Genomic DNA, 12592 nt, shown 5'->3' with positions numbered 1-12592 from the left:
CTCCGGGTCGGACCCAAGCCCGGCAACCCCGGCCGGAGCGCGGCTCGATTCCTGGGGGCGGGGCTTGCAGCAAGCCCCGCCCCCAGGAATCGGGCCCCGCTCTTGCTAAAGCCGGCCCTGAGTTTAGCCAATGGTAATGTTGTCTTGTTCTATAAAAACGGTATGACTTGTATTGTTGCCCTTTGCCATACTTGAATTAGTGCAGATAGAAATGGAATCAGAGATTGTGACAATTGTCTAGACTTAAAAGTGACAATGCAATCTTGCAGTATTTAAAAGGACATCCCGTGTGCTTTTAAATAGTTTCCATTCATGTTTGGGCCATTGTTTGTAATCTACACTTAGGAGTTTGAAAATAAAATGTTTTTCCTTTTCTGATTTAGATTTCATGCTTAGCAAACATATCTATGCTTAGCAAATGGAAATGCGCATGATGATTTTGTTTACTTCCTTGTTTATACTTCAACATCTTGAATCATCCCTGATAATGGTGTTAATCCCCAAATAAAAATCTTTGTTTGCTAACAATTAAGGTTGTGAAGTGCTACTACAAACATGTGCAATTACATGTATTATTTAAAAGAAAACAAAATTTAAAACTATGGAAAGTTGCCCAATAAGGTTAAACATGCAATTCTGACACCAAACCTAATAACTGCATTCATTAACACACAAACTGCAAATTTCCATCAGTATAAAAACAAAATAACCTTAAATCTGTCCCTGTAATGATGCCAGTCTACAATATTACCTTCCTTAATCCTTTCATACCTAGGGCCTGACCCTAAAAACAATTCATAATACTATTTAAGGTTAGCAAGGTGAGGCACCCATATTGTAAGGTCAGTTACATTTTGATGGATTTCTTTTAAAGGGCTGTAAAGCTGTAGTTGTGGTCAAACAGCATTTTTAAAAGGTTTTACCACTCCCATCCTTCTATCTCTCTGTCCTTAGAAACAGTACAGGGAGCTAAGATGGTGATGGTTTAGTCTTAAATTTGTTACTCAGATTCTCTAAGTGATATTCATACAGTAAAAAGTTTCTCAATCCATTTGTATAAAAGTTGGATTTTGACCATGGCTAACATGTCTGCTCTTATGAAAACACTGTAGAATCTCCAATTACCAAAGGAGGTCATGATCTCAGATTTATATCTTATCTAAATCACATATCTTCTCTCTCACTGCCATGGCACTATGCAGATAAATTGGTCTCAGTAATGATATGGAAAGAAGACTGCCACCTCCATACTAGGTATTCTTATTGTAGGTCCTGACGTAATATTGTATTATTACTTTCTGGTGACAGAGTATTAGATGAACCACAAAAACTAATGGCTTGATTTTCAGAGGTGCTGGTCACCCACAAATCCAGTTGAAATCAGTATGAGCCAGAGGTGCTCAACAAGTTTGACCACAGCTAATGTTTAGAAACTGGAAAAAAACAATCACATTATGATGTTGCATTTGGGGCTTAAATTATTGTGACCATCTCAAAATAAATATATTGTGACAGACCCAGACCAGTGGGGTACAGGAGTCTGGTAGAGGGCAAATATACTGGTCACTGGATGAGTAGCTTTCTGTTCCCTGAGTGACCAGACCTATTGGGATCCAGGAAGTGGGCGGGCAAAGCCCGCCCACTGCTAAAGGATCCCCTCCAGCCTAAGGGGGGGTCCACAGGACCTGGAGACCAAAAAATTACGGGGGACAACTAATAAAAGAACAGGGACAGGAGTGAGGTCAAAGGGTCAAACGAAGCGAACCAGATGGGGACACCGAACAGAGAACCCCGGACAGCGCCCACTGCTCTTCAAAGGCGTCAAGGGAGCCAGTGGACGCCGCCCAGAGGAACTCTGCCCGGATACGTGAAAGAACAGAGGACCTGAAATACGCCCCACAGTCACAGGAAACTCCATCGGCCAACCTCCTCACTCTGGTTTTATAGATGGCCAGTTTCGCTAGGGCCAGAAGGAGGTTGACCAGGAGGTCCCGAGACTTTGTGGGGCGACGGATAGGGAGTGCATAAATAAAAAGGTGAGGAGAAAAGTGCAACCAAAATCTTAACAAAATATCCGTGAGGAGCCGGAATAGGGGCTGCAGCCTGGCGCACTCCAGGTAAACATGCGCCAGGGTCTCCCTCACGCCACAAAAGGGGCAGGTGTCTGGGATAGGGGTAAACCGCACCAAGTACACGCTCGTGCTCACGGCTCCGTGAAGGAGCCGCCAACTGATGTCCCCGGTGGGCTTTGGGATCAGAGCAGAATAAAGGCTGGCCCACCGGGGTTCCTCACCCTCCAGAGGTGGCAGAAGGTCCCGCCACTTCGTATCGGGGCGGGACGCGAGGGTGATGACATGAAGAACATGGAGCACGAGCGTGTATAGATGTTTCCTTGGCGCGGTCCGGAACAGAACCGGCTGCAAATGGTGCAGCCGGCTCATGGCGAATGGACGGGGAGGGGCCCGATGAAAAAGTCTGGAGGGCTCGGAGTGGAGGGTGGGTGGGGCGTGCCCTCTCGCAGGACCCGGTCGAGATAGTCCCGAGCAGCGGGCGGCAAAGCGGCCCTCACCTCCTGAAGTATGCGCCGGGGAGTACGAGGTCTGGAGAGCCCCATGCGCTGAGCGAGCGTCAGGGGATCCAGCCAGTCTCCCCGGTCGTAGTCCAGGAGGTCTCCGACTTTGGTGACTTCTGCTAGGACCAACCTCTGGCGCACCAGGGGGGACTCCGCCACCTGCACACGAAGCTGGGGGTTGTGTAGCAGGGGCTCCGCGAGGAGATCTGCCCCCATGGTGGCCGCCACGGACCTGGTCACTGAAAACAGTTTCCAGGTCCGGAGGAGGTCCTGGTAGAAGACCGGCAGCTCAGAGAGGCCTCGCGGAAGACCTCTCGGATGGAGACAAAGGAGCTGCCGGTCATATCGGAGCCCTCGGAAGCGGCGCAGGAAGGCGTGCGCCAATACGCTCCATGCCGGACTACCTGCACCATAAAGGAGCCTCTGCAGGGCCTGGAGGCGGAAGACGTGGACCTGAGCGTGCAGACACTTCAGGCCCTGCCCTCCCTCCTCCAGGGGTAGATGGAGAACCCCTGCAGAGACCCAGTGCAGTCCTGACCAAAAGAACTCCAGAATCAACGTCCAGAGGGTGTTCAGGAAGCCCGGGGCCGGGACCAGGGTGTTGAACCGGTACCAGAGCATGGATAGGACTAGTTGATTGAGCACCAGTGCTCTCCCTCGAAGGGAGAGACACCGGAGCAGTCCTGTCCATTTCCGGAGCCGCTCCGACACCCTGCCTTCTAAACCTAGCCAGTTCTCCGGCGGAGACGGATGCGTGGCAGAAAGGTAAACGCCGAGATAGAGCAGCGGACCCGCGCTCCACCGGATGGCCTGAAGCGCGGGTGGGAGGGAGCTCGCCTGCCACCCTTCCCCTACCACCAGGCCAGAGCTCTTAACCCAGTTGACCCGGGCGGAGGAGGCCGCCGAATAGATGGTCTGGCAAGCCTCCACCCGCACCAAGTCGCCCGGGTCCTGGACCACGAGGAGCACGTCGTCGGCGTACGCCGACAGGACCAGCCGCAGCTCCGGCTCCCGCAGCACCAACCCTGCCAACCTCCTACGGAGGAGACAGAGGAAGGGCTCGATCGCCAGAGCATACAGCTGGCCCGAGAGGGGGCACCCTTGACGTACTCCTCGCCCGAAGCTGACCGGTTCGGTCAGGGTCCAGTTGAGCCTGACCAAACACTCTGCGGAGGCGTACAGCACCTGGAGAAAGCCCACAAACTGGGACCCGAAGCCAAACGCTCGCAGAGTGCCCAGGAGATACCCATGGTCCACCCTGTCGAACGCCTTCTCCTGATCCAGGGACAGGAGGGCGAACGACAGACCATCCCTACACCCGAGTTCCAAGAGGTCCCGGACCAGATACAAGTTGTCGAAGATGGTGCGGCCCGGGACGGTGTAGGTCTGGTCTGGGTGGATCACGTCCGCCAGCACGGACCCTAGCCGCAGCGAGATGACCTTCGCTATGATTTTATAGTCCGTACTGAGGAGCGAGATGGGACGCCAATTCCGTAAATCGCAGAGGTCCCCCTTCTTCGGCAATAAGGCGAGCACGGCTCGCCTGCATGAAAGAGGGAGGACCCCGCCCTGCAAGGACTCGGCCCAGACGGTGACACGGTCTGGGCCGAGGACGTCCCAAAACACGCGGTAGAACTCCACGGTCAGCCCGTCCATGCCCGGAGATTTATTGGTGGGCATGCGGCGGAGGGCTTCCGAGAACTCGGCCAGAGTGAGAGGCAGCTCCAGCCGGTCTCGGTCACCCGCGCTGACCGTCGGGAGTTCATCCCAGAGCATTCTGCAAGCGTTAGGATCGGTCAGATCCGGGGAGAAAAGGCCTGCGTAGAAGGCCCTGGCCCTCCCGCACATTTCCGCCGGATCCGTGAGGGGGGTGCCGTCCTCTGCTAGAAGGCAGGTGACGTGCTTCTTCGCCCCCCTCTTTTTCTCCAGGGCGTAGAAGAAGCAGGAGCCGCGATCCATCTCCCGAAGGAGGCGGATGCGGGATCGAACAAAGGCACCTCGGGCCCGATGGTCCTTGAGGGTCCGGAGCTCTTCCCGCTTCTCCCGGCACGCTCCGCAGAGGGATGGATCACCGGGGCTGGCGGCCAGACGCCTCTCCAGCTCTAAGACCTCCCGTTCCAACTGCCCTATCGCCGCATCCCTCCGTCAGCTGGCGCCCCGGGTGTAGTCACGGCAGAAGAGCCGGGCGCGCACCTTCCCCAGGTCCCACCACCGCCGCGCCGAGGGAAAGGCACGCCGCTGCCCTCGCCAGAACTCCCGGAAGGACACCACGAAGCCCACATCCTCCAACAAGCTATTATTAAAGTGCCAATAGGCCGGCCCCGGCCTCTCCACGCAGAGAGAGGCTGTCACGGTGGCTAGATGGTGATCTGAAAAAGGGGCCGGCCGGACGCTGGAGGAGTGGGCCCGGGAAAGATGGAAGCGTGACATATAGATGCGGTCCAACCGGGAGTGGTACGACCGATGGACCTCCACCCGGACAAAAGTGAATGTTGAAACGTCATCCGGGTGATGGTCGCGCCAGACGTCCACCAGGGAGTGATGTTCGACGATCTCCCGGAGGACATCCGCGGCGGCCGGGTGCTGCTCGGTCCCCGAGCGGTCCCGTTCCTCAAGGGTGGCGTTAAAGTCCCCGCCCAGGACCAGGCACTCGCGAGGATCCAAGGTGCCGAGGAAGGCGGATGCCTGCTGATAAAAACACAACCTCTCCGGGCCCAATGTCGGGGCGTAAACGTTGACGAGATTAACCACAAGCCCCTCCATGCGGACCCGGAGGTGCATCAGGCGGCCTGGCACAGCCTCGGCGACCCCCAGCACCTCGGGCCGTAGGTCGGGGGAGAACAGGGTCGCCACTCCAGCCGTACGAACTGTGAGGTGGCTAAAATAAACCCTGTCCCCCCACTCCAGCCGCCAGCTAGCTTCAGCGGCCGGATCCGTATGGGTCTCCTGCAGGAAAATCACAGAGTACCCCCCCCTCCCGAAGGAAGGAGAGCACCTGGCTCCTGCGGAGACCCATCCTACAGCCCCGGGTGTTTAATGTTGCAAAGATGATCGGTGCCATAAGGAGGGCTGGGGGGGATCCTCGCCGGCAGAGATTCTCACGGCCTCCGTCGGGCCGTGCAACAATCCGTGACCTACCCCGTGGGCGATTAAGGAGTCACGGAAGAGGCGGACCCGTTGGTAGGCCGCAGCGGCCTGCCTCCCGGTCCTCTTACCCTCCCCCATGAGGGCCCTCGCGGCCCGGAGGATCTGATGAAAATCCCCCCATCGCTGGAGTGCAAGCTGTACCTTGTTGCGGGAGCCACGGAGGTCCTCAAGGAACTCTCGTAGCTCCTCTCTCAGCGTATGGGGGGGTGGGGTTACCGATCTATGGCTATCCCCCAGCGGGGCCCCTGTCACAGCCCCGTGGCCCACCGAGACGGGCAAGCAGGGGGCAGACCCTCGACGTGGCGTCCGATGGGCAGGCGCCACGTGGCCCGCCTCAGACCCTGGCTCAATGGGGGGCAGCGGAGGGAAAATAGCAGCCCCTGGTGGGTCGGGACAAGGAAAAACAAAGGCAGCTCCTTGGGGGTCGTCCTCTGGGATATGGAAGGAGACAGCCCCAGGGGCGGCAATAGCATCACAGGAAGTGGATGGGATAGAGACTGGGTCGGTGTCAGGGGCAGGGTCGGAGTCAGGAATAGGGACAGGGGAAGGGGAGATAGTGGGATCGGGGGCCCCAGCAGCCAGGCTCCTGGGTGGGGGGGGTGGCACCCCGCAAATGGGCTCAGGGATTTGCGGGGAGGGAGGTGGGCCCTCCGTGATGCCGGGCTCGTGCTCCAAGGCAGATGGTAAGGCCACGGCATCCATAGGTGGAGAATCAACGACAGGGCCCCCACCCAGGGAGGAGGTCGGCTGCCCCTCAGCAACGAGGGAGTCCCCTGGCGACTCGGGTCCCGGTTGCATGGCATCTGCCATCTGCAGCCGGGTTGGTGGAAGAGTCCAGGGGCTCCTCGGAGGCGGGAGCGGAAGCAGTGGGTAAGGGGACAGAACATGGGGAAAGCGGGGCTGAGGCGAGGTCGCTCAGATCGAGGCCCGCTGGCAGAGGGTCGTCCTCCCCCTGGGTAACCGGGGTCAGACCCAGGGCCTCGATCTCCTCATAAATAGAGAGGAGATCACCTTCCACCACCCCAGGGCTCTCCCCGCCTGCACCCGAAGCGATGCTCGCCTTAGTGCATGCAGGGGCTTCTGATTGTAAGGGGGCGAGAGGGGCTCCATCAGGGGCTTCCATAGGAAGGGACACCGGAGGAGGGGTAGTGCTTTCCTCCGATGCTGCCACATCTTCCCCAGCCGGTAATGGTGGACAAAACCCACCCGGGGGCAAAGCGGAAGGCTCAGCATCGGTGCCCCCCTTCCTGGTCTTCCGGGGGGCTACCGCATCATATGGAAGGAGCGGAGCTCGAGCCTTCCGCTTGCCCCGCTTCCCCTGTACTAAGGACCAGCCCTCCATGGCATCATCCGGGGGCTGGCTAACAGGGGTCGGGTCAGGGAGCAAGGACGAAGGCTCAGGGACTCGGGGAGGCAATGGTGGGGCAGCATGTAGGAGGGAGGAGCCACCCTGGGGCATGCCCTTTTCTATGCCCGGCGGTATCCCTACCTCACCCTCCTCCACAGGCCCCGCCAGATTGCAGGCGGCAGAGGCGGGGCCCTCTGGGCACACTAGGGGAGATACCCCTTGGGCCCGAGCGGGAGCATTGTTGGGCCGGAAAGGAGGAGGGGCGGCTTCGGGCGCCGGGCAGCCAGGGGCGCCCGCGACGACGGGGCCGGCGCCCTGCCGGGGCTCGGGGGTCCCGGATGCCCCTCCGTGCCGGGCCAAGGGGCAGTCCCTCCGGACGTGCCCCATCGCCCGGCAGAGGTAGCACCGGGCCTCCCCCGTTGAATAATGCACCCGGTAGCGGGCCCCCTGGTAGGGGACCAAGAAGGACCCCTCGAGCGCCTCACCGTCATGTGCCGCCGGCGGCAGTTGTAACTGTACCTGCCGGCGGAACGAGAGGACATGACGGAGGGCGGGGTCTTTGCAGCCCAACGGGAGAGGGCTGACCACGGAGATCGGCCTCCCCAGGGTAGAGAGGGCAGGTAACAGGGCGGCATTAGGAAGGAAGGGAGGGACAGAAGTCAGGACCAGTCGGGCGCCCAGGTCTTCTAGCGGCTCCAGGGGGACGAACACGCCCCCCACCGCCAGGCCCTTCTCCACCGCCTCCTGGGTGGCGGCCTCCGATGCTAGGAAGAAGACGACCTTTCCGTACATCTTGGAGGCCGCCACAATGGCCGTGGGCCCCACCACCCTTGCCAACGCCCGCACGTAGGTTTCCACGTGGGGCGAGGCGGGTACCAGGAGGCAACGGACGCCGTGCTTCCTAGTCAAGGTGGGGAAGGGGCCCCGGCCACTATAGATGGTAGCAGAGGCGGTGGTTGATTGAGATGATGATGCAGCGGCAGGCGGGGGGGCCGCCGCTACCTGGGCATATGCCCTGGGGGCCGGGGGAGGGACACCTACAGAGCTGGTGGAGGGAACAGCGGGGAGGGATGCCGCGGCCGATGGCGGGGCCGTGGTAGTGGGGGCAGCCCCCGCTATGGAGGGCCTGGCCTTCTTGGTGGGGCCTTTACCTTTCTTTGTGCCCTGGCCCTTCCTGCCGGCTGGGGGGGCTCCCCCAGAGTCGGAGGGAGCGAGGGACATGGCAGCAGCAGAGGTCACCTCGGTATCTGCCGCTGCCGGCGCTTCAACAGGGGCGTTAGCAGGTGGCACGGCAGCGGCGGTTGAGGTAGAGGCTAGGGGGGACGATGGTGGGGCGGGTGGAGGAGGGGTAGCAGGGTCTGCCCGAGAGGTCCCACTCGCCTCGTCCCCTGCCATAATGAGGACGGGGGCAGAACAAACACCGGAGGGGGCAGGGAGAGGGGAAGCAGGTCGACCACTTCTCCCCGCTAGGCTGCAGGCAGGGGAGGAGGGCGCCAAAAAGGGGTGGGCTGGATGGGAGCGGGACTATCAAGGGCTAGGGGTCAGTCACTGACTCGGGGAGGGTTTCCGGCTCCTCTAGTCGCACCAAGGAAGGGGGAATATAACAGCATTGGGGGGTGCAGTGAGACAAGGTCAAACTAAAACGGGAAGGGGCACAAGCGCAAGGGAGGGGACATGGGCGCACGAGGGGAGGGGCTAATCAGGGCAAGGGGACCGCAGGGGGAAGGGAGAAACCAGGCGGGAAATGGGGCAGAGGAACCACGGGGCTAGCTTCAGAGGCTGGGCGGGTCAAACAAACAAAGGCTGCAGAGGGAAAGGGCGGGGCAGGCAAACAAACTGGAGCTAGCAAGGGGCTGGGGCAAGGGGGAGGGGCAAAAGGCAGCAAGGGGCAAATGGGTAGGCAGCAGGGGCAAAGCTGGGGGCTTGCTGCAGGGGGGAGGGGGTCAGTCCAAAAGGGGGGGGAACATGCACCCACGTGCGCTTGTAACAAAAGGAAAGTCTTTGGAAGCTGGCTGCTGTATCAGGCCCAATGGTGGCAACAGGGCATAGCAAGCCTAGGTGAGCAGCTGAAATCCCAGAGGCAGGAGCTCAAGGTAGATGGTGAGTAGCCGGTGGGGGTGGCGGAGGGGGCAACAATGATGGTGGTGGTGGGGATCGGAGGGGGGGGACAAAGATGGACCAGGGGGCAGGCTCCACGCCACACCCTCTGTGTCCCCACAAACACAGTCTAGATCCCCACCACAAGAGCACAGTTCAAAAGTTACTCAGTCCGGGAGGGCCCCCTCCATGGCGGTCTGTAGAATTCCTACGCGTTCCCCCACTGGCAGATGGTCCTCTTCTTCTCCTCAGGGTTCCAGCAGCTCCCCAGCAGCAAACGCAGCAGCTCCAGGCGGCAGTCTGGTGGCCAGCAGGAAGGACCCTTCTCAGGTGGAGGTGGTGGTGGCATCCCCAGCAGCAAGAGCAATGGTTGGGGTCTCTCCCTCCCCTCCTCTGGGGAGTGGGCCAGCAGGCCCCCCCTCCAAGGGGCTGTAGCTGGAGCAGCAGCAACCAAGGGTGTGGGTGGGTCTAGCAGCCAGCCAGCAAGCAAGTAGGAGAGAAAGAGGAGGAGCAACCCCCTACCTCCCTCCAGGCCAGAGGGCTACAGGAGAGTGATCTATTAGTCCCAGGTCAGACAGGGTTCCTGTTCCCTGAGTGACCAGAGCAGGGGCTGCACTAGAGTAATCAGGAACCTGCTAGAACCAGTTAAGGCAGGCAGGCTAATTAGGACACCTGGAGCCAATTAAGAAGAAGCTTCTAGAATCAATTAAGGCAGGCTAATCAGGGCACCTGGGTTTTAAAAAGGAGCTCACTTCAGTTTGTGGTGAGAGTGTGAGGAGCTGGGAGCAAGAGGCGCAAGGAGCTGAGAGTGAGAGGGTGAGGGTGTGCTGCTTGAGTACTGAGGAGTACAAGCGTTATCAGACACCAGGAGGAAGGTCCTGTGGTGAGAATAAGGAAGGTGTTTGGAAGAGGCCATGGGGAAGTAGCCCAGGGAGTTGTAGCTGTCATGCAGCTGTTACAGAAGGCACTATAGACAGCTGCAGTCCACAGGGCCCTGGGCTGGAACCCAGAGTAGAGGGCGGGCCCGGGTTCCCCCCAAACCTCCCAATTGACCTGGACTGTGGGTTCTCCCAGAGGGGTAGGTCTCTGGGCTGTTCCCCAACCCACATGGTGAATCTCTGAGGCAAGAAAATCCGCCAATAAGCGCAGGACCCACCAAGATAGAGGAGCAAGTTTGTCACACTGGTGTCAGGAGTGGGATCTTGGGGTGCACAGCGCGGCGGAAGAAGGAGGGTGATTTAAACAAAAAAACAAAAACCGGAAAAAAAAAGGAGAGGGTTTATTTTTTTTTTCCCACCACAATGGATGACGTAGTGCGGGCACTGATACAAGCTATGGCGGCCCAGCAGGAGGCTACCCGTGTCCAGGTAGCCGCCCAACAGGAGGCAGTGGGGCTGCAGCAAGAGACTAATCGCCTGCTGATGAACCAGGCTGCTCAAGACCGAGCTATGTTGCGGGAACTGGTAAACCAGGTAAAGTCCCTTACAGAGCTGAATCGTGGCCATGATGGGACGTGGCTCATACGGGCCAGCCATTGGTTGCAGAAAATGATGCGGGAGGATGATGTAGAGGCATACCTTCTGGCCTTTGAGAGGACAGCCCTACGGGAGGCCTGGCCTCAAGATCAGTGGTCTGGCATCCTTGCCCCATTCCTGTGTGGGAAGGCCCAGAAGGCCTACCATGATCTGCCTGAAGAGGCTGCAGCAGACTACCCCCAGCTGAAAGCAGAGATCCTGGCCAGATCTGGGGTAACGACAGCAGTGCGGGCCCAGCACTATCACGGTTGGAGGTACCAGGAAGACAAAACCCCGCGGTCCCAATTGTATGACCTCATCCATCTCGCACGAAAGTGGTTGCAAACAGAGTCCCGGAGTTCGGAAGAGATACTAGCGGTTCTGGTCATCGACCGATACATGAGGGGACTACCACCAGACCTTCGTGCCTGGGTAAGCCAGAATGAACCCTCCACCTATGACGAGGTTGTCGCCCTGGTAGAGAGGCGAAGGACAGCGAGGGAGCTGACCCGACCAGTTAAGGAAGAGGCACCCCGGGTTAAACTAGCAGCACCAAGCCCTAAAGTTCGGGTGACTGGGCCACCAGGAGGGCCCAGGTGGAAAAAGAGAGAGGCTGAAGGTCCATTAGAGGCCACAAAGAGTCGGAGCACTGAGGGAGAAGAGGATCGTGATGTTAGACTGCCCAAACCAAGAGACTGGGGAACACCTAGGGCTCCATACAGATGTTATGCCTGCGGGGAGTGGGGACACATAGCTGCACAGTGTCCCAATGCTGAGGAGCCTATGCAGTGTAACCTGGGGAACTGGGCAGATCCATGCTCCCTAATCCACCTTGTGGGGGTCTCACTAACCCCACATATGTATACCAGACCAGTGAAACTAAATGGGGTAGGGACCACGGCACTGATTGATTCGGGGAGTGCTATCACGCTTATCTCAGGGAAGCTCGTGAAGCGTAGTCAGCTGCTGCAGGCTAAACGTACGGGGATAACATGCGTCCATGGACAGTTAGTTACTACCCCACCATCCCAGTAAAAATCGAGATCCAAGGGAACACTACTGAGGTAGCAGCAGGTGTAGTCCCTAAACTCCCATACCCGGTGCTCATAGGGAGGGACTTCCCAGGGTTTGGAAACTTACTCCCAGTAGGGGGATTGGAGAAAGATGGGGACCCTAAAATTGATGAGGCATCCACAGCAGACTGTCAACCCCCAATCTTCTCTGAAATATCCCCAGATTTGTTCTCCACTCCCAGACAGTGTAGAAAGACAAAAAGGGAAAGAAGGGCAGCTAAGGCCTTGGAAACCCAAATACTGACCCAAAGCCAGAGGGTCGCTCTTGTAGGTAGGCGGACCTGTGCAGCTGAAAAGGAGGCCACGTAGGAGAGAGAAGCACCCGAATCTGACCCCCACCCTAATGCTTCTGAACCAGTAGAGGCAACAGAGACTGGGCCCCTAGATCTTGGGCAGATTAGCCCCGGGAGAGGAAATTTTGGACGGGACCAGGCAGAAGACCCAAGGTATGACAACATTAGGAAGGAGGTGACTGAAATAGATGGGGTCCCCGTGGAAGGAAAAACCCAGGGACCAAGATCCTACTTCACAATGAAGAAGGATCTCTTATACCAGGTTGCACCAGTACAGGGGCAGAAGGTACAGCAGATCCTAGTACCTCAAAAACACCAGAATGCTGTATTAAGTCTTGTCATAGTCATCTTTTTGGGGGGCATTTGGGGGTAGAGAAGACCCTGGCACGAGTCCTACGACGGTTCTTCTGGCCTGGAGTACATGAAGTGCGGAGGTACTGTGCCTCCTGCCCAGAGTGTCAGCTGCACAGTCCCCATCCCCACTTGAGGGCACCTTTAGTACCCCTTCCCATCATAGAGGTCCCCTTAGAGCGAATAGCCATGGACCT

Source organism: Emys orbicularis, chromosome 7 (assembly GCF_028017835.1).
Source record: "Emys orbicularis isolate rEmyOrb1 chromosome 7, rEmyOrb1.hap1, whole genome shotgun sequence".
In the NCBI taxonomy this organism is placed as follows: Eukaryota; Metazoa; Chordata; order Testudines; family Emydidae; genus Emys; species Emys orbicularis.
This window is presented reverse-complemented; position numbering follows the sequence as displayed.